General features: G+C 38.7%; 1 protein-coding gene across 1 annotated transcript in view; it reads left to right on the plus strand.

Annotated features, from left to right (window-relative positions):
* Window positions 1-20,893, plus strand: part of HHIP (hedgehog interacting protein) — a 78,924-nt gene that overhangs the window by 34,358 nt on the left and 23,673 nt on the right. The gene's annotated exons all lie outside the window — the stretch shown is intronic.

Below are 20,893 nucleotides of genomic sequence, written 5' to 3' on the forward strand. Positions count from 1 at the left end.
CCACATATGTGGATATTATATAGCTTGTGGACCAAAGTAAAGTATACTTAAGACATACTACGTAGTAATGACTTAGATTAAGGATTGGCAAACTATAGACAGAATCTGGCCCCCTGCCTATTTTTACAAATAAAGTTTCATTGGAACACAGCCACACCACCTGTTTACATATTATCTATGGCTACTTTTGAACTACAACAGTGGAGTTGAGGAGTTGTCATACAGAGACTATATAGCATGCAAATCCTTAAATATTCCCTATCTGGCCCTTTAAGAAAAAGGCTGATCCCAAGTTAATTATTCTCAATATACTCCTCTCTGAGAAGTCATGTTGCTTTAAATCTTTGAAGACATTAGACTATCATTTACACAGTGATATTTGAACAGATTAGGGATATCTCGAAAACTTAGAATATTTCTCTAAATGCACATTTTCTATCAAAAAGAATCCTAATTTTTTTTATGGTTTATATTTCCTAGGGCTTTGAATTTTTTTATATGTTATTGATTTTTTATTGATATTAAGAGAGGCAGGGATTGGGCAAGGGGGGAGAGAGAGAGAGAGAGAGAGAGAGAGAGAGAGTCATCGATTTGTTGTTCTACTGATTGATGCATTCATTGGTTGATCCTTGTATGTGCCCTGACTGAGGATCAAACCCACAACCTTAGCATATGGGAGGCTTTGAATTTTTTAGGATATTATTACAAAGAACTATTTTTGAGAGTTCCATATATGGAACTAGTGAAAAGAACATGCTATCGGTGCTTTTGATTGCATTCTGCAACTTTCTCCTCTAAATGACTTATGGGAGATTTCCATCGGCGATGGGCACGCCTGGGCTTTTATGCACATATATCTCAAATCCCAGCCCTGTTGTCTTGACCCCCTGAACATACTGTGGCTCCCCATCACTAAGTGCACCACTGAGTTCATAACTGCATCCTTCTGCACGATATGAAATAGCCCAAGAATGCTCTTTGTGAATTACATCCTTTACTGTGGTGCTAAACACCTGCCATGCCATTGTCTGCCACATGTTCCTGGAGTACAGGGACCATACTGATGTCATCTATCTACATGCCAGCCTGTGGCACCATTTACTATGCAAAGCTGATATTTTCATCTCAAAGCATACTTTTAGAATTTCCCTCCTTTGTCCATGCTCATTACTGGAAATATGTATTTAAAATAAGGGTGACCATTTAATTTATCATCCAAACTAGGATACTTCTGAGAGTAAAGACAGTCTTGTGATCATTTCACTAGAACACAGACCAGAACTGTGTCCAGGCAAACCAGGATAGATGGTCAGCTTAAGTTTCATAAACTGTCAAATTAAAAAGTATCCTTAACTATACCATATCTGATTACTAAATACTTATCATAAAATAACACCACAATGATCTTGACCATGGCAACCAAATTGCCAAAAGGAAAGATGTTTTAAAAATTAAGGGTATGTCGGTTAACTCGCACTCAGTATTCTGTGCCTGTGAAAAGCAACAGGCTGGCCTGGCCACTTCCTTCTGCTTCCCACTTCCATACTGTCTCGGGACTTTCTCTTCCTTCCCGTCAGGAAAAGCAGGTGGCTGTCACCACAGACAATTGCCACGAAAAGTGGGAGGAAAAGAGCAGAAGGAAGAAGGGGGCTGATGAAGGGCTGTGTGAAGGGTTGGGTGCATCTTGTTTCGCTTTTCTTCCTTTTTAATCACTGCTTTTTCAAAGAAAAAAAGGCATAATTGAGCATGCATCGATCTTTCAGTAAGCCTCACTTATCCAGTAAAACTTGAGCACATGTTAAATTATGCAGTTCACTATATTAAGCCAGGACTTTCCAGTCCACCCAAAGTTTCCAGTAAAGTTCTGTTTGACCTTTGTATAAAAGACCACCTTTACTAGGTGACTTATTTTTGCTGCCCTCTTGGGTGGTCGAATGAGACAGATTTCTCTGTTGAACAACATACAACCTTCTTTTTGCCAACTGAACATTACACTGGGATGTGGCTTGGAGGAACACTTTCTCAATACTATAAACAACGGCTTTCTTGGAACAGCTTGTTGCTTAAGCATAAAGAGAGGTTACTCTTGGTTTCGCCTTGAGTAGCATATGAATTGGTTAAGGAAGTAAGTGTGGCTGACCCACCAAATTACAGTGGCCATAATATAATTAAGTTCAGTATCCTCCCTGGAGGCCCTAAGAAGTATTATTATGACACCAAACTTAAAGAAAAGGAATTTTTTAAGAGGCAGGAAATTAGTGAGAAGCAGTCTTTGGGGAAATGTTGCAAAGTTAGAAAAAAAAAAAAAAAAAGCAGTAGAAACAGCATAAAAGTTGTCCAAGGAAAAAGGCCGGTTAAAATACAATATTTTCTTTTCTGTGATCCTGAGTATGCTCAGTCAATATCATTCAAAAGAGCAGGGTGTCTAAGGCTTAAAGATGCTATTGGAGTGAGGACAGGGGAGAAAAGGGAGATTCAGGATGCATCTGAAGTGCTGAAAACAGGAAAAATAGGAAATGGTCCTAAAAGGAATTATTGGGAAGGCATTTGCTCTCTGCTTATCCAAGTGAAATTGTACTTAAAAGTAAAGTTTCTGATAACAACTTGGACTATTAAGTTACAGGCTTAGCATAGACTATTCAGAGGTTATTAAAGGCATAAAGGACTCGGAGTGGAAAGACAGGGACAGGCGAATGAAACTGTAGAGAGCATTTCGGCTCACTACAGGCCACAGCATCTTAGCAAGGCCACCTGTGTAGCTGTCAGAGGTACACAGGGACCAAGGGTTTCTCAGAATACGGATGAACGCTTAAACACTAAAAAGAAAGATGCTTAGACTGGATTTCCTTCCATTGCTGTTCAGGGCATTGCTCTTGATCTCTTAGGCTCCCTGGCAGATGGGTTGAAAATAAACAATCGAGGCTTATTTTATGATCAGAAACAAGGGTGATTTATTCTGTGGTAATATACCACAGCTTTGTCACATTACATAATTGTCCCATTCAGCGAGTCCTCATACCACTCACTGGTTATTGCTGAATAACTGGGTAATCCTACTTACGTGTGTCTTGTCTAGGCATCAGCCATCCGTGCAATAACTCCTTCGATATCCTAATAATATTCTCTTTATGTATCCTGCTCAGGAAGGCTACATTGCAATAAACATTGCCTTCATATATGTAGAGTGTTATGGGGTAGAGGAGAAGGACTGTCACTCAATGTGAAGTATGACCCCACAATGGTGCTGGTCAGACAAATCAAGGAACTGAATGAATGTACTGCCTGGCAAATCCATCTCTCACACAGCCAGCCTTCTGCATACCTTTAGTTTAGACAATGCATTAACCGTATACTTGCATAATACGTAAGGCTGAATCCCTGCTTAATTTCTACCAGCTTCGCAGAGGATATGTCAGCCTCCTACAAGTAGGAACTAAGAAAGTTTATGAGATATGCTTGGAAGTCATCGAGCCTTCCTGGGAAAGGAGAAGCCCGCCCCGTGCAGAGTTTGGGTTCTGTCTGCGTGGAGCTGCCCCAGGTTAAGCTGGTGCTTTGATGTCTTCCTCCCGCTTTCCATCACATCCTCTTCCCACCATGAAGCTGTAGAGTCATTGGGTCTAGTGAGTGCCTTAGGTGTTCCAGGTGCCCGCTAACTTTTGGACTATTTTTGCTCTTGGCCTATGGGCCATTCAGCATTAGCAAAGCTGAATCTAAAGTTGATACCTGACACTCTATTTGCATACACTTTTTAACTTAAGGAAGGCCATGCACCTTTTCCAAGTTCAGCTGGTTCCAGAGACTTTACAAGACACACCCTATCTAATCCTTGCAATAGTCCTATAACCTGGCTATTATGAGTCCTATTTTATAGATGAGAACATTCATATTTAGAAAACTTAGTAATCTCCTCAATGATCTACATCTAGTCACTAAGATTCAAACTCATGTCTGTCTGACTAGTAACTGTGCAGAATCCATCCAACAACCATGCAAAATCCAGCCTGTGAACATTTGAAGATGATATGCTCCAGAATCAGCACTGATGCCTAGCTCTGCTGTCTTCTATGGGCATTTACATAATAAACAAATACACAGTTAGACTCAGATCATGCTCCTGCTCCATCGGCCTCTGTTTCCAAGTATGTGTCAACCTTGGAACAGCTTGTTGAAACAGAAAAGGAAGCTACACTTGATTTGGCCTTGAGCAACATGAATTGTAAAGGAAGTTATGTGTGACTTGCTAGAGGAGCCCCGGTTTGAGGCTGGTTGACAGAGGTGTCCCAGGCAGCCAACAGGTGGAAATACATTACTTATGAAAGTCTCAGAGAAAAGGCTCACGTGGTGAGGTGAGCCTTTCCCTTTTCTGGGTGGGTGAAAAGTTTGATTTTCCTACCGAAATAAACTGAGACTCTACATATTAGAATTTATGGAGGAGGGTTATGCCCTTCTAACTTGCTTTAAGAAATCTGGGGCTCTTCTGTTGTTTTCCCAAGTCCATGTCATACTCCAAAAGACACATGTCATGGGAGTGTGTTAAATGTCACAGAAACTGTAAATGGGTAGACGTTAATGAACTCTGCCAGACGAAACAGTGGCAGAATGAGATAAATGAGGAAATGCATCATCTAAGAAGTTACAGGCAAGACGGGAAGGGTTGAGAATTCATTCTCATTACACAAAACTCAATTCTTCTGTGTCTCCTGTTCTGTGTAAGTTGTAATTACTTATAAATTGGATGTGGGTAATTGCCATGGATGTTTGGTGGGTTTTGAGCAGGAGCACCAAAAACTATAACCATAAATGTAATCAGAGCACTCATTTCTCCAACAAGTTTGGTGGCTTAGAAATGTCATCTAGGGCCCACACCATACCAGTAGGCAAATATCATTTGGGGGCTGGTTTTGGATACTGAGACCATTTCAGCGACAGATAAATCTTTCCAAGGAGCTTGGGCTGCAAAAATGAAAAAAAAAAGCTTTTCATAAGTTGCTGGATTAGGTCATACGGTTGTCTCAGTCCATAGTGTTTAAGCTACATATGCACACTTGTGATTTTCAAAGATAATTTGACATCAGAGGGCTTTCATTAATGTATTTTATTTCACCCAGAAAGTGTTCTTTATAACAAACAGGAAGCCTCACTAAATATAACCCGAAGTTTAAGCAATGGAAAGGCACATAGATGATGTCGTACATTATAAATATTTTTTGTACTTGCTAGTTTATTTCTAAGGAAATTATGAAAATGACATCATAATGATGACTGACTTTTATTAGTGTTTTTGCTCTGAAGCTCTGGACAAATAGTTATAAAGAAAAAAATTTTCTGGTGTTATCCCTTAATACTTCACTTTACCTGATGTTTTCTAGTAACACTAATCTTAGGAAGTAACTCTAAGATTACCATATTATCTTTAGTTTTCTTTTACACATTTATTATGAAAAACAACATGGTAGTAAAGCGCAAATTTTCTTAAAACTCATAGTGGGAAATAATGAACTTTATTTTTGGTCTGAACTACTGATTGAATTAGTCTACAGCCCAAAAAACAATTTCAGATTAATAGTTTATAGACCATTCACTTCTTGCTGTCAGAGGGAAACCTCTCATACTGCTTATTGTATATTTTAGCAATATGCTGCTTTGTTCTACTATTACAAAGTGGAAGTCATTAACAGTCTATTACTACTGAAGCTTTATGCTAGTACCTTTTCTAAATGAATTCTTTTAAATGACTTCATTGATAAAATTGAGCCTTAGAAGAGTGTGGGGTAAAGATATGCATAATACATGAGATGGAGCTAATAGTCTTGTCTTTTATTCATACACTCAACAAATATTTGAGAGCCTAGTAGCTGCAGCCATTGGACTAAGTGCTGGGATACAAAGAATAGTAAGACTGGATTTCCACTCAAGAGTTCTCTACGGGGTAGGAAGACTGGTAAGGATAATCAACACAAAATGATATGATAGTATGGAAAGTGTTCGGGAGTAAAGAGAAGGGCATGCTGAACTCAAGTCAGAGAAGATTGCCGAGGGGTTCTTCCTGAGCAACTATGTAGATGGGGGTTCAAACAGAGGGAGGGACCAAATGTAAAGGCTTCGGGATGTGAAGCCCAGGGCGCATCGAACTTGACTGTGGCAGGAATAAGAACATGAGACAGAATGGCAGAACCAAGGCTAGAAAGAGAGGCGGGGGCCATCCTGTGAAAGGGCTGCATGTTCCCTGTTCAGTCATTTGGACTTATTTTCATGAGAGTCAGAAAGTTTTGTTTTGTTTTGCAATGGTTTTCGGGAGGTAAGGTGTTAAGTCATTTACAAACCCGTGGGAAGGAAGCAGGGTAAGGCTTTTCTTACCATCACACACAGCTAGTAGAAACCAAAAATTCATGTAGCCAAAGAAGGAACACAAGCTGTCCTTCATCTTGTCCATGGTTTCCCTACCTTCATTTACATTCATATGAGGAAATTCACTGACTCAAAGAAAACTTAGCTTTACCTGTGTTTAACCAGCTCAACAGCAATGGATGCCAGTCTTCCCAGCATCGGGCAGGGCAGTCCTATCTCAGGCTCTTTCCTGCTCTAGACTGTTCTGGAATGATGTATGCTATCATACAAAATAATATCTCCTTGTATCCATGATAGTCTACTGTTTCTCACATGATGGGAAGATTGTCAATTTTCCAATTAAAAAAAATAATTTTTTAAATCATATAAAATATGGGTTCCCAGACACTTGGATTTTTAATATTCATTATAAGTGTAAGGAAAAATCCTTTAAACATTTTATATCATGCATATTAATTTTGATAGGTAATTTTGTATTTCCTGATGCCCTACACTAACCAAGCATATAGATGTAACATAAAAGACAATATGTTTTTTGCATCTGTAATTATTTAAGAAAGAGCAGAATAAGGCAATTTTTTGATATTGCTGATGAATTTGTGTATGTCATAATTAGGCTGATGAATTGCTGCTTCTAGAAACTTGCTCTGTTAATATGATGATTCTTGAAATACTTACGTAGTTTTTGCTAATATATTTGTTTATTTTTTTATATTCATAAATATAAGTATCCTTGTTTATTGACATAATTAAATAGGTCTATGTAAATTTAGATTTTATGTATAAAAAGGCCTTTCTTAATTGGATCCTTTGATTTCAAATATTAAAAATACACAGTAAAACAAGTAGCTTTGCTGCAAATGTCACACATGGAGAATTAAGTGCCCTCAGCAGTGGCCCTACTAGGACTCTCACTCCTAAAGTCGTTTTGCCACATGTGCCATCAAATAAGGGGAAAAAAATCAAATACTTCATCCAACTATAGTTGTCCACTTGATACCATCAAAATGGGGAAAAACACTTTTTTCTATCAAAATGAAAAAATTACAAGTGCTTAGGTGGAAAAATTGAATTATCATTTCTTTTAGAGCTGACCTTATATATTTTAAGGGAGGCATCTTGGTTTGGGGTTATAAGTCTGACAGAACAATCAAACAAATAAATGATTATTGATCCCTGCATATACTCTTAAACTCTGTTTCCCCTGACATTTAAGGACAGTGCTCCTATCACCCACTGTCCTGTGCATGAACTACAAGGCCACTCCCACCCTCTGCCACGAGGAAGAAAAGAACTGAGAAGTGAATAGCTAATACTGCCAGCTGGCTGTTAGTAAGTTAAATATTTTATTTTATGTCTTTTTCACTTAAAAAGAAACTTTATGAAGTAGCAGTTATAATTCATGTACAATAGGAAGAAGAAGAAAAAAAACCTGAAGCTCAAAGGTGCTAAGCTACCCCCAAAGCCAAAGATCCTGTAAATCAGAAAGCAAGGATTCAAACCCAGCCCCAGTATAGAGAAACCACCCTCGATCCCCTCTGTTGACATGAGCCCTCAGAGAAAACTCTCCCCAGTCAGAGAGTGAGAATGGGACAGTGTATGGACTCCTGTCCTCTTCCCTGACACTTCCCTCTTCCCAAAGAATCAGACTCAATTACGTGTCTCTCTGGGAGATGCTGTTCTTTCTTTACTTGGAATTTTCTTCCCTCTTGCAGCCTCAGCTTGAATGTACACCCTCAGAGAGGCCTTCCCTGATGCCATGCTCTACATAAGACTTCCCCCAGCCTGCTTTCCCTCTCTTTTCTTTCATAGCCCTCTTCAAAACGTATATATGTATTTGCACGCTTGTTCAGAGTCTCTCACCCCAGCTAGAATGCACTAGCCTGGCCGTGGTGCAGAGCAGCGATGGCCAACTTCTATTGGGCGGCAACAGCGCATGCAGGCCCCCTGGACGCTCTGTCCTTTGACTACTTCAGAACTACCAATGGGATAAAAAATAGCCTCCATTTTGACAATGATAAAACTGAGACACAGACGAGCTAAGTAACCTTCCCACGTCAAAAAGCCAACAAGTGGAGGAGCCAGATTGCCACCCTAGGCCATCGAGACCCCTGAGTCCATTCCCTATAGCACCAGTGAACAGGAATTTGAGGCACCATGACACAGAAGCAACAGTTGGCTTACCGTGGTCGCCGCCTGATGGCTCAGCAGAGTGCTGGAATCGGAGAAGAAGTCTGTGCAGGAAGCGAGGGTACGCGATAATGACGTAGATGTTGAAGAGAGTAGGGGCTGGTGGTAGGAAGGTGCAGCCTTCATAATAAACACTTCATTTGCCCTGCAGTATAGAACCAGGGACTTGTCTCTCCGGTGGTGATTCTGTGAATGAAGAGAGGCGGCATTAATGTGCCATCCATTTTGTCTGAATTGCTTTATTATGTTAAATTATGAACATATTAGGGAAACTGACCTGCCTGTCACTGTTTGGCTCTTCCCTCCGTTAACTAAGAACGCAATCTCATGCAATTTGAATATCAGAAATTCCCCCCAAGTTCTGCCTTTTGGTCCAAAATTATATTATCCCTAGATATGTAAAGTATACTTCCATTATGTTAAGAATTATAGGGAACACAGCTCCCTTTGCATTGACAATACCTACTAGTAAAAGTTCCATGGAAAAGGTGAACAGCCAGACGCTGTCCTCCTTAAAATAAACCTTCATGTATTTAGAGCAAGTTAAGGGTACTCAGATTTGTTTTTAAACCTAAGAAATCCAACCCACCCTCCTTTAGTCTTTCTTCATAAATCCTACTCTGATTGTATAATTACTTTCCTATCTCTAAGATGGACTTCAGATTTTTCAGACCCCCATAATATATGTAACTCCCTACACTTATTTTATCTTAATGGAATAATAGCATAGTGTCCTGATTATAGAAAACATGAAACTGCAAAACTTTACATTTTAAAGTTTACATAATTTAATATTAAAGATGCATTTTAAGAAGTATATATTAGTTGCTTTTATTCAGAATTAGTATAAGTATGTAATATACCAAACATGAAAAAGGGTTGCTTAAGTTGGATATCTGAGGCATGGCAAATGTTTGTTTTCTAAATGTTGATTTGTAACTACTGATATTTTAGAATTAGAATGATTTTTTAATATAAAGATGGATGGTTAGATTGATCGTTTTTTAGTCTAGTGTTGCTAAAATTCTGCATTTGATCATTTTGGAAAATAGTGACTAATGAAAATATCAAAGAGTCAAAGAATTTGATTTTGTTCTTTTGGTACATTGCAAGCTTAACTGACATATAAATCACGTAAACACAAACTCTACTCAGAAAATAATTTTAAAACTACCATAATTTTTATATGACCTTGAAGTTCCAGCAATCTATTACATAACTTCTCAAGAGAAGTCACAATAGAGGAAACCTCATATTTTCTTAAATTTATTAGTGCTTCTTGGTGGTCTAAACTGTTGGGTTTTTTTTTTTTCAAGGTTTCTTTTTGAAAGCAATAATCTTACTTAATTGTTTAATGTTTGTTCTCGTATAAGTCAATTTGAGTTCTTCTTCAGAGTAACAATAGGAAATACATAATAAGACAAAGCAGTGAAACATGACTAAGAAATTCAAATATACTAGGGTTATATTTCTATATAATGATGTGAAGATAATGCCTTTAGCTGCATGACCACGACATTAGCCACACATCTTAAAAAACAAACTTTATAAAAGCAAGAGGTCAGATTCATTAAAAACAATTTTGTTCCATTTTCTGACAGGAGGAAAAAAGGCATTTTTTAAACTACAATGGTATAATTCAGATGAAACTATCAAGGAAACATACTTTATATTTTGGGGTTTAAGGTTTAAAACAAAATGGTCAGACTTTATGCCACAGAGATTTTAGCTATCAAGATGGTAAATGAAATCATATGAGTCCATTTTATTTCATTCGTTTTTAATACAAAAATTTAATATTCCAAATAATTCCATTAAAAATTTACTTTTATTCTTATAAAAGTTAATAGTCCTTATGCTCATAAGACTTTTATTAATAAACTGGGAAAAAATAGTTTTCTTTATTATAGGTGTCTAAGTCATCCTAAGAAAGCTATTTCCAAGCTGCAAGACAATAGGACACCTTCTTTTTCTTACCCATCAAGCAAAATAAATTTGGTGTGTGTGTGGGTGGGGGTCAAGAAGTTAAAGCATTTTCTAAATTGTCTTCCTTGTTCCAAAGGAATTATTTGCTTTTCAACAAGGTTTGTTCCATATTTGTCAATTTAATAATTTTTTGAAATGTTTGTATTTTAAGAATGATCCTAAGAAGGAAATCCTGAAGAGAGTAAGAAAAGCAAAAATTGAAACTCCCCAAACATAATCAAACTCTCCTTTATTCTGTAGCATTCTCTAATTTGGGAGGATATGTGTATTTTTTTTTAACAATATGCGTATTCTTACACAATCCTTGGGCAAGCTTATATTCTTCATTAGTTTCTAATTGGATATCCAAGTCTGAATCTAAATTCAGTACCTTATTTATATAAATATATCTTGTTTATATAAATATGTGTAAATGTTGCTCTGAGGTAATTTTTACAACTGTTTGCCAATATTAAGAATGCATATCTAAATCGTGGAAGTGCATTTTTACATAGAGTTTGTTTTGGATGTGGGAGAAAATATCCTTGTGATTTGCCATCAGTATTATTAGAGAACACACACATTTTGGGGTCGATTTGTTTCCACTACTCCTTTGCTTTGTTTTCTAAAGGCATTATTTTATGTCTAAGTTTAGAGGATAAAAACACCGTATACATTTTTTAACTAAAAAAAAAGTAATATTCCTACAGTGGCCAAGCATGTATGTTTCAACTCTAAAATAAGAATTCGGATTACTTCAAGTCTTGCAAGTCATTAATTAATAAGCCACTGGTAACATATACCATCTAAATCTCCTGAAGAGATATAGACAGATCATTATCAAAACTATGTGGTGAGCCTGATGCTAAATATAGGTATAAATGTGCCTTTCCATGCCTGCAATTTTCTGAAGTCCAAAAGTTCTTTGGATGGTAGGCAGCAAGATAATAATACTTCCTACATAATTTAAATGCATTCCTTATCAGACTAAAATGTAGGGCTACATATTCTCTACCAAAATCTCCTATCATGGATCAATGGAATTTAAGGAGAGCTCTCCTATCTCTGTTGTAATAGCTATAATTTCAGTTCAAATACCACATTGGAACTTACAGAGTGACTTCACTTATCTGAGCAGCCTTCTGCGAGAGAGTAAAGATATTTAGCAAAGAGTTTTCTTTTGCCTCTCTCCCCCATTAACTAACCAAATGAACTCCTTGAAAGGGCTGTAGAGTGTTTTGCTCACTTCTTGGTGGTATGCTAGTTTTTATGTATGTGTCATTGAAAAATATAGAAAGAGATACCTTTTCTTTCATGTTTAATTAACGGTTGATTTAATCAGTTAAACCCCAGTGTAATTTCCCAAAAGATTTGGGTGCTTCATGTTGAAAGGAACAGGTACGAGAAAAATTTGAAAACAGGAGAAAAAAGAAAAGAGCAAAATAACAATGGAAGGAAAGAATCAAAGGGGTTTGGAGAAGAACAGAAATCCCACGATGCTTGTCATGGGTTTGTGAAAGCTAACTGTGCGTGGCTCCTCACCCCGCACACCAGTCGGTGACATCAAGTTGTTCACTTGAGATCAGCTGTGCAGAGTATGTGTGCCACAAAAAAGTACACAAGTCAGGATCCCCCCACCCAGGTTGTCTGTTTATTGGCACATTGCCCTAAAACCGAAGTGAACCCTTGTGTTAACATGACAGATATAAGCTTTATTATATTTCACACAAGTGAAAATGACTCAGCTGTAAGCTTCGTTTCATTCCCCAGGAGAGTTCTGGAAACCTCGGTCCGAGAACAACGGGTAGTGATGGGGGAAGACAATCTAGTCTTTGTTGGCTCATTGCTTCATTTAGGATATATGTGGTGGGGTGATGTAACAATAGTTGGTATTATTTGTCCTCCAATCCCAGAGAATCTCTGCCACTTCTGGTTGTGCATGTTCAAGTTACACAAATCCCTTACCCAGAAAATAAGGATAATATAAAATAGCGTTGAACTCTAGAGTTGTAATGAAGTTGAAGAAGATAATGCTTGGCAAATACTTAGCATCCTCTCTGACACACAGTAAGAGCACAATACACGTGACCTTTCATGACATCGTTTCTACTATAGCTGAGATCCTTTGTAAGACACCAGAAATACCAAGATGAGGCCCTGCCTTCAGGAAACGTACAGTCTAGAGAATTAATCTAGTTCTTAATTTACGTATCTGAGGGTTTGCCATGTCTAGCAATATAACAGCCCAATATTTACCCTTTTGCAATTTAGTCTAAAAATGTATACTTTCAAAAATCTAAGGTCTAAGAAGTATTACACCTGTAGGTTGTAATAGAAGAGTTAAGTGTAGTTACAAAGCTTTTTAAATCGCCATTTTTATTATTTTAAATTTCCCATAAACATTCTTATACTTTTTGTGAAACCTTGAATTTATTTTCATGAAGCCTAAACACACAAGCATGAGAGCTTTGCTTCGTCTATGTGTTGCCAATTTTTCTATAAATGTTCCTTTTTCTAAAAGATACTTAGTGCTAGGATTTTGTTTTTGAGAAGACTTTAGACTTTTTGTCATTTTACTTATTTTGTTATTTTATTATTTCAAATAGGTATTTCATGGTTTGATTTTATTGAAGCATTTTATCTTTTAGAGAAGATGTTTTGGAGAACTGAACTTTGGAAAATCACAGATATTGTTAATACTTGACAAATACTGAGACACATAGTCCCTAGGGTTCAAACCATTCCCTGATATCATGCTGGATTCCTTGGGCAGCGTATAGCGAAGGCTCACCCTTACAGCAGCTAACCACTACCTAGACAGGGCAAAAGACACAAGCAATCCATTAACTAATATGCCATAGTGTGTCGAAGGTCACAGTTCAAACAGGTAAAAAGCCCAGGGAAAAATACAAATATGAGATTTAATTCCACTTGACAAATACATAGCTTATACAAAATAAATCATGTACATTAATCAACTGTTGTAACCATAATCATGTTGACGTATATAACTGAGTATGTATGTACATTGTACCCTATAGGCATGAGATGTGAAAAGAACATTCGTATATGGAATAAGCAGCAGCTGGGAAACTAGAAATTCTAGAAAATAACCACTTCTAGTGCCTTCTTTCTGTGTAGGTTGTAACCCAGACCCTGGGTGACTGATTTATTTTGTTTATATTTGAAGAGAGTGGGGAAGAGAATCATTGAAGAAAGCTAGTGGGACTTTCTGGTAATTGGTCTCCATCTAGAATACATTTCAACATTAGTACATTTTCGAAGCTGTCTTTGCATTTGCCACCTTTGGAAGAGAAAATGTGTCATCCTAAACACACATATGACACAGATCGATTGCTACATACCAGACATTGTATACCCCATGAGACACTCCCTAAAACCACTGACTTGCTGGGTACTTCCTAGCAGCTCTGCATTTGAAGAGGAGTGAGGCGGAGGCGAGCCTGGGTCTGGCCAGTATCTGAAAATCATATGTACTTTCTTAGAGCATCTGGAGCGGCGGGTAAATACCGTTAATCAGAAAGGGACCTTGAAGAGATGAGCTGGTCCTCAGCCTTCCATCCTCAGGAAACCAGAGAATGACTCCAGTGAGTGAAAGACTTACCCAAAAGAAAAGTCAAGCCTGGAAAAGTAGAGGGAAATGTTAAAGGAAGGGGGAGAATTAGTCCTATAAGGGATAGGTCCTCAATGACTGGTTTCACCCTCAGAGAACAGCAAAGGTAAGAAAAGCTGAGAGTGAATGATAAAATGACACAGGATATTTTATAAAACTGTTGAGTTCCAAAGTAAGATTGGTATGAAAGGAAGCCTTCCATATTATTTTGTTTATTCTCTAACTTTAACTTCAGTGCAGTTCGGTAGTTGTTCATGATTGCCTTCTCCCTACAGGGGGGGATGGGCTAAGGAACCTCTGTTTTTTGGGGCGGGTATGGGAGGTAATATTTTCTGACATCAGATAAGATTTTTTTCTCTTGCCAATCAGTTATCCGACAACAATTGGATGCCCAACAATCGCATTCAATTGTGACGCCATCCTGACAGTCACCGGAGATGAAGGGGCTCAGCCCCACAGATTGCCACCACTCTGGGCACCAACGACAAATGGGGTGCCCCGGCCTCCCACACTTCTGGCCATCTGACTATATATTCAGGGTTTTGCTTAAGCACCCTGCCTGGGGCTCGGTCATTCACCAGAACAACTCGCAGAACTCAGGAGAGTGTTTTACATACTATTACTGATTTATTTTAAAGGTCATGAACGAAGCAATGTTTGGGGCCAGGGGCGGGGAGCATCCATGCTTCCTCAGGGGCACCACCCTCCCGGCACCTCCATGTGGGGACCACCCGTAAGCTCTCCATTCTGCATTGTTCAGGGTTTTTATGGAGGCTCCACTAAATAGGTATCATTCATTAAGTCACTTAAGTCACTGGCCATTGCTGCCTGAACTCAACCTCCAGTCCTCCCCCACTCCCAGCAGGCTGGGGGCAGGTGGAGGTGAGGCTGAAAGTTACAATCCTGTATCACATATTTTTGGTTCCTCCAGCTACCAGCCCCCATCCTGAAGATTTCCAGGGACCCACCAAGTCACCTTATTAGCATAAAACTCCTGTAAGGCTGACAGGGGTTCATTATGAATAACAAAAGATACTCGCAGCATTCAGGAAATCCCAATGGTTTTAGGAGCCCTGTGCCAGGAACTGGGGATAAAGACCAAATATATTTTTTTGTTTTATCACAGAAACAAATCATGCAACAACTCCCCAAGCTAACTGGGGCTCCTCAGGGGACTGACTCCTCTTCTGAGACTAAATTAGACTTGGGAACCAGTGAAAAGCAATGCTTCTCCTCTTTCCCAGGGATTGCAAAGAAAGAATACTCTACCGTGTTTCTAAACTTATGAACAAAGCAAAGTAATACAGTGGCAGTGAGCTTAATATCCTCCAGTTAGTCGTACTAACATTTAACTCTTTCCCTTCCTTGCACCCTCTGATTAACCCCGGAGATTTGCCTGTGCCTGAGTCCATCTATGAAAGTGTCCTGAGCTCATGTCATCAGGCGGTCTCCTCCTCTGCCTCGTCCTCTGCAATTCTGAAAGTGAACGCTTACAATGACAGAGCTTTCCTTCCACAGCTCCTTGTAACCTTACAGGTGAGCAGCCCCGGTCAGCTCTTTCAGGGTGCTCACTGTTGGGCATGGCCGAGAGGGCTCAAGCTAAGTCATCAGTAAAGGATGCTTTCTAAAAAACAGATCGATACATCCAAGTGGTGAGCAGAATAATGACCTTCTCCAAAAGATGTCTGCATCTTAGTCTCCAGAACCTGGGACCGTGTTACGTTGCCCTACATGGCACAGGGAAATGAAGGCTGTGACGGATGGACTCCCTGGCTGAACGCTGTGTCAGCACAAGTTCTGGAAAGTGGAAGAGAGGAGGTCAGAGGTACAAGATGTGCCGGATAAGGACTCAGCCCGCTGTTGCTGGCTCTGAAGATGGAGTAAAGAAGATACATAAAAGAAACCCAGATGGCTACTAGAAACTGGAAAGGGAAATGGATTATCCCCAAGAGACTTCAGAAAGGAACACAGTCCCACCAACACATTTATTGTAGCCCAAGGAGACCTATGTTGGACTCTAACCTACAGAGTTTAAGATAATAGACTTGTGTGGTTTCAGCCACTAAGTTTGTGGTGATTTTTTTTTTTTTTTTTTTTTACAGCAGTGGTAGAAAACTAATACACTAATACAATCTGGTAGTATGTTTGCACGAACAATTCTAAAACAAATCTATTTCACATTTCCCAACTGCGAAAGGTCCCAGCCTAAGAGAAGGAAAGGTTTGTTTGCATGAGGGAGGGCCCATGTTAGTCTCCAAGTCCTCATGCTTCTTTCCCGATGAGTGCCCACAAAATGCAGACATGTGAATGACCATTCATCAAGGAAACATGATGACTTGCCTCATAATAAAAATATGTTTTACAGAGAATTAGAATTACCGCCACTCTGTTCTTATGGTAATTCTTAGAAGCTGCTTCATGTTTAAGAGGACAGTAAGGCTACTGGAGGTCTTCATTCATACCCGCATGCCTGTGTCATGCACGTAAATCAGAAGATGGTCTTCCTGTTTACAGAGTCTGCCTAATTCTTCACGTAATTTAGCTTTCCCATAACCGAACCTTTTTTCTTTTCATTGCCAAGTTTTGAGTGGAAAAACCTCAGGTGCTAATATACTAATCAGTCTTTGTGTCAAAGGTACCCAGAATATTTATTTATTTTCTTTAATATTCGTCTTTGGGCATGTACATGTCTAATAGCGCAGCATTGCTTAGCCTCCCCCGCAAATCAGCATCGTAAGAAAGTATGGTGGGAATAAAACAGCTCAGAGCTGCACTTTGTATCTGCTTTCATACAGACTAGGTTCCTTAAGGGCGGGGGTTGGTTTTTATGTCTTAGCCCCAGCACCAAGCATGATGCCTAACACATAGTAAGGTAGTCAATAAATATTTGTTGAATAAATGTTAAATACAAACTTTTTTTTTTTTTGACAAGGCCATAACAAGGAATATCTTGAACTTAGAACTACATTGTTTACTTTAAAGGACGTTTCATTGATTTCTCAATGCTACAGGGCTGCTTTGTAGACTACTGAATTTGAAGCCAGTCAGTTGCCAAAAAGGTCACTACGAAAAATTATGCAAAAATGGAAAATGGTGCTTCCTATTCAGGGGCACCCAGTCCAGTTTCCTAAAGTATACATTCCTTAAAAGAGCTGAGAAAAATTTTTAAAGAGGCCAGCAATCAAGAAAAAATGAACTTTAATAAGCACACTGAAAGCATGAAGGAAATATTTCCTTCAGAATAATATCACAATGAAAGACTATGCTTCACAATTTCTCTTAAAAAAGAAAAATACTTTGTGGTATAATCATTTTGTGATTACTTCTCTTTTTTCAAATACTAGATACTTTGTTTTCTTCAAAGACCAGAAGGATTCTCAGTCAACTGGTGGTCAGAACTTTGATCTGTCCAACAGGGTAGAGTATATATTCCAAAACCATAAGACTAGACCTGATCTTGTACTTAGAGTAAAGTCATAAATACTCTTTGTTTGGGAGGGGGGGTTGCCTCTTTTCTGTTGACTCTGTGAAATTTATCCTGAGAACTGAATGATAATTGAATGGCAATTAACTACTTATTAAGCGTCACTACGGGTGGTAGTGGTTTTCATTTCCTCGGAAATATGGCTCAATCTCAAAGTTCCAAAGTGTATAGGGATATTATTTTCAAATCATTCGACTACCTGGTTTTGAGGAGACATCTGTGCTTGGGGTGGTGGGGCTGTCTAGAAGTCAATGCAGTATTGGGAAGGCTGAGCAAAGGGGAACGAGGCTCTCATGTAGTCTACGATGCTCTGGGGAGACTTCAGTCAGTTAAAAAAAAAGGCATGACCCAGACAGAGGAAACCCTAATGTGTTTGTAAATCACTTGCCTTGCATTTGGGTCTAGCAGAGTCCACTCCCAGGAGCACAGTGCCTACTCAGTGCGTTCGGTATTCAGAATGCAGTCCAAAGTACGATATAATGGGCACTTTTGGGCAAACTGCTGCTGTTCACAGGGTAAGCGTAAACATTCTGGACATTAGTTAACAGTTTGCGAAAGCATAATGTTAGAAGTCAGTGTCTCTCTGAGAGCTGTCTTCCATTTGCCCTTCTGTTGATGTGTGTCTCTCCCTATTAGCAGCATGGCCAAGCTAAGCCCTCAAGGTTCATTCCCCCCAGGTGTTCGCTAGAAGCAGTCCCGTCATCTGACATTTCCATAAACTGCATATAACGAGGGGAGAGAATGAGAAGGAATAAGAAGAGAGTCAGTAACGTTGGCACAAGGGCTTTCTGAGACCCCGGAGAGCTGGCCAAGCGACCACAGAACCCACGAGGCCTCAAATGCCTGGTGGTGTTTCTGGCACTCTGGCTTCTGACCTGGTCCGAAGCTCAGCCTTCAATGGCCAGTCAACATACTTCTCCCTATAAAGCTTGAAAAATGACCCAGACCTCAAAGATAGGTTTGCATTTGAGAGGTGAGCCTGTCAATACTTTCCTCTCCTGATGGTCATAGATCCCTCATTCCCAATCTGTGAACAGTTAGGAGTCATGTTATACTATATAACTTGAAAAGCTAATTTCAAGAGACGCTCTAGGATATTTATACAATACATTCAATTTTTCATCAATATGATTATGAAAGTTAATATTTCTCTGATAAAGAGTAATTAGTCATGTTTCTAAACCAACCAGAACTCTACTTTGTACCTAGACATTGACTTAAAAGATATGAGATCACATTCAATGATTAAACAAATATAAAAGGAAGGAAAGAAAAGATATACTTTCATATATGCATATATAAATGTATATGTGATGAAAAAGTGTATTTCAAAAATGTGCTCACCATTAGTGAATTTGGATATAGAGTATGTGGGCCTTCTTTATATTGCTCTACAAGTTCCCTCTAAGGTTGAAATTATTTTTTTTAATTTACAGAAATAATAAACTGCATGTAAAAAATAGGAAATCATATGTAATGATTAAACAAATGTAAATCTATAACCTGAAATTTTCAAAATTATTGACATGTTTTAAATTGCTGTTTTGATTTATTTCTTGTCATTCAAATGTCTCATATTTGGCACTTTCATAAATGTCAGTGACAGCCCCAAATTCCCTCATGTGACAGGTGACACTCGTGGTTTGTGTAAATCTCTCTTCCCAGTAGCCTACCCCACAGTCCATGATTTCTGCATTTCTAATTCCTGAAAAGCAACCAGCACAGTTCTAAACCATGTTGTGATCCAACTCCAATTGCATTTCAGATGACTTGATTAAAACTACAAAAGAACGACTTTCAACAAAAGCTCCTTAGAGTGGAACACAAACATTTGTGGAGTGGGAACGTAGACCATTCCTGCACTCACAGCTTCAGAGGGAAGTCTCTGCAGAAGAGGAATTAACCACAGACGAAGTCCCACCCCCGGGCCTCCTTATGCAGCTGGCAAGAAGGTTTAAATGTGCAGTGGCTTTTCTGCAGCCCAGTCTTAGTTACACATCCCAGCTTTCAAAGTTTCACAAGAAAGGCCAGAGATATTTGCTTAATGAAGATTTCAAAAGAAAAACAGCAACATCAAGTTGATATTAAAATCATCATAACAAGATAATCCTAAAAAATAGAGGCTCATACATAAATGAGTCATTAGAGCCTTACCCTTCAATGAGATTGTTCTTTTGATTAATATTATGCATATTGTGATATGCAAATGAAGAAGCTGACTTTTTTTTGACATTTGAACGACGATTTGGTAGTTCTGGGATATTTGTGTCAACTTTCTTATTTATACAGTCTTACTGTTTGGATGGTTCCACTTTAGATGGCATATATTGATAGCATTTTTTTTCTCTAATCCAGGAAATCAATCAGCAATGTTTACTAAAACTGAGCTTTTATGCCTAAATCTTAAAATTCTCAAATCCATGTAGAATCCAAACTACAAAGAGATTTATGCGTTGCTAGTAACAGATGCTATTCTGGGAACAAACGTACACACATGCCCCCGTCACTGGGCATAACCTTGTGAGGGAATTGCAGTATCAGAGATGGTCTGCCCTCCTCCAACCCTTCTCGGGAGTGATTTATAGCTTTTTTGCCGTAGGAGGTGTGTTTTTAATGAAAGAGTGTGTCTAAGGTGATGTACTCGCAGCCTTCAATTTCTGTGTCACTCCTTTCACCCCTGTGGGTAACGTCAGACTACACAGAGAGTGCGCACTGGCTTACCAGGATAGGAACTTAAGTCTCTGATCTAGGTAACTTTAAATACTTTGATTTCATTATAGAAATTCCTAGACTACTTGTGGGATAAAGCAAATGCTAAGACCATCTTGAGTTTCAAGCTGAATTAGCAGAAAAGATAAAGATAAAAATGCCTTTCTATTTAAGAACATGATGATGTTTTAATTGTTACAGCATTTGGCATGCCTAACGTACACAGTCCTTGACAGTCACATAATAACAAAAGAAAGTTGTTTGGGATTTTTATTTCCTAGTGTCCCCTTTCCTCTCTAGTATTTCTCCCACCCCCATCCCAGCCCTGGCTTTTAGCTCTCCTCCCATTTCCTCGTCCTTCTATAAAGAAACACTCTGAGTGGTGAAGGGATACATGTAAAAAATGCCTCATTTCTATGTAGATAGGCCAAAGCTGCTTATTACCTAGCTATGATGAACAGACCACCATCGTTGTGACAACTAATGTAGTTGCCTCTGGGGTAAAACAAAGGTTTACATATTACACAAGCAATTTAACTGTTTTCTAAACATAATGCCAAGAC

Source organism: Furipterus horrens, unplaced genomic scaffold, assembly GCF_987537825.1.
Source record: "Furipterus horrens unplaced genomic scaffold, mFurHor1.1.pri manual_scaffold_10, whole genome shotgun sequence".
Taxonomy (NCBI): domain Eukaryota; kingdom Metazoa; phylum Chordata; class Mammalia; order Chiroptera; family Furipteridae; genus Furipterus; species Furipterus horrens.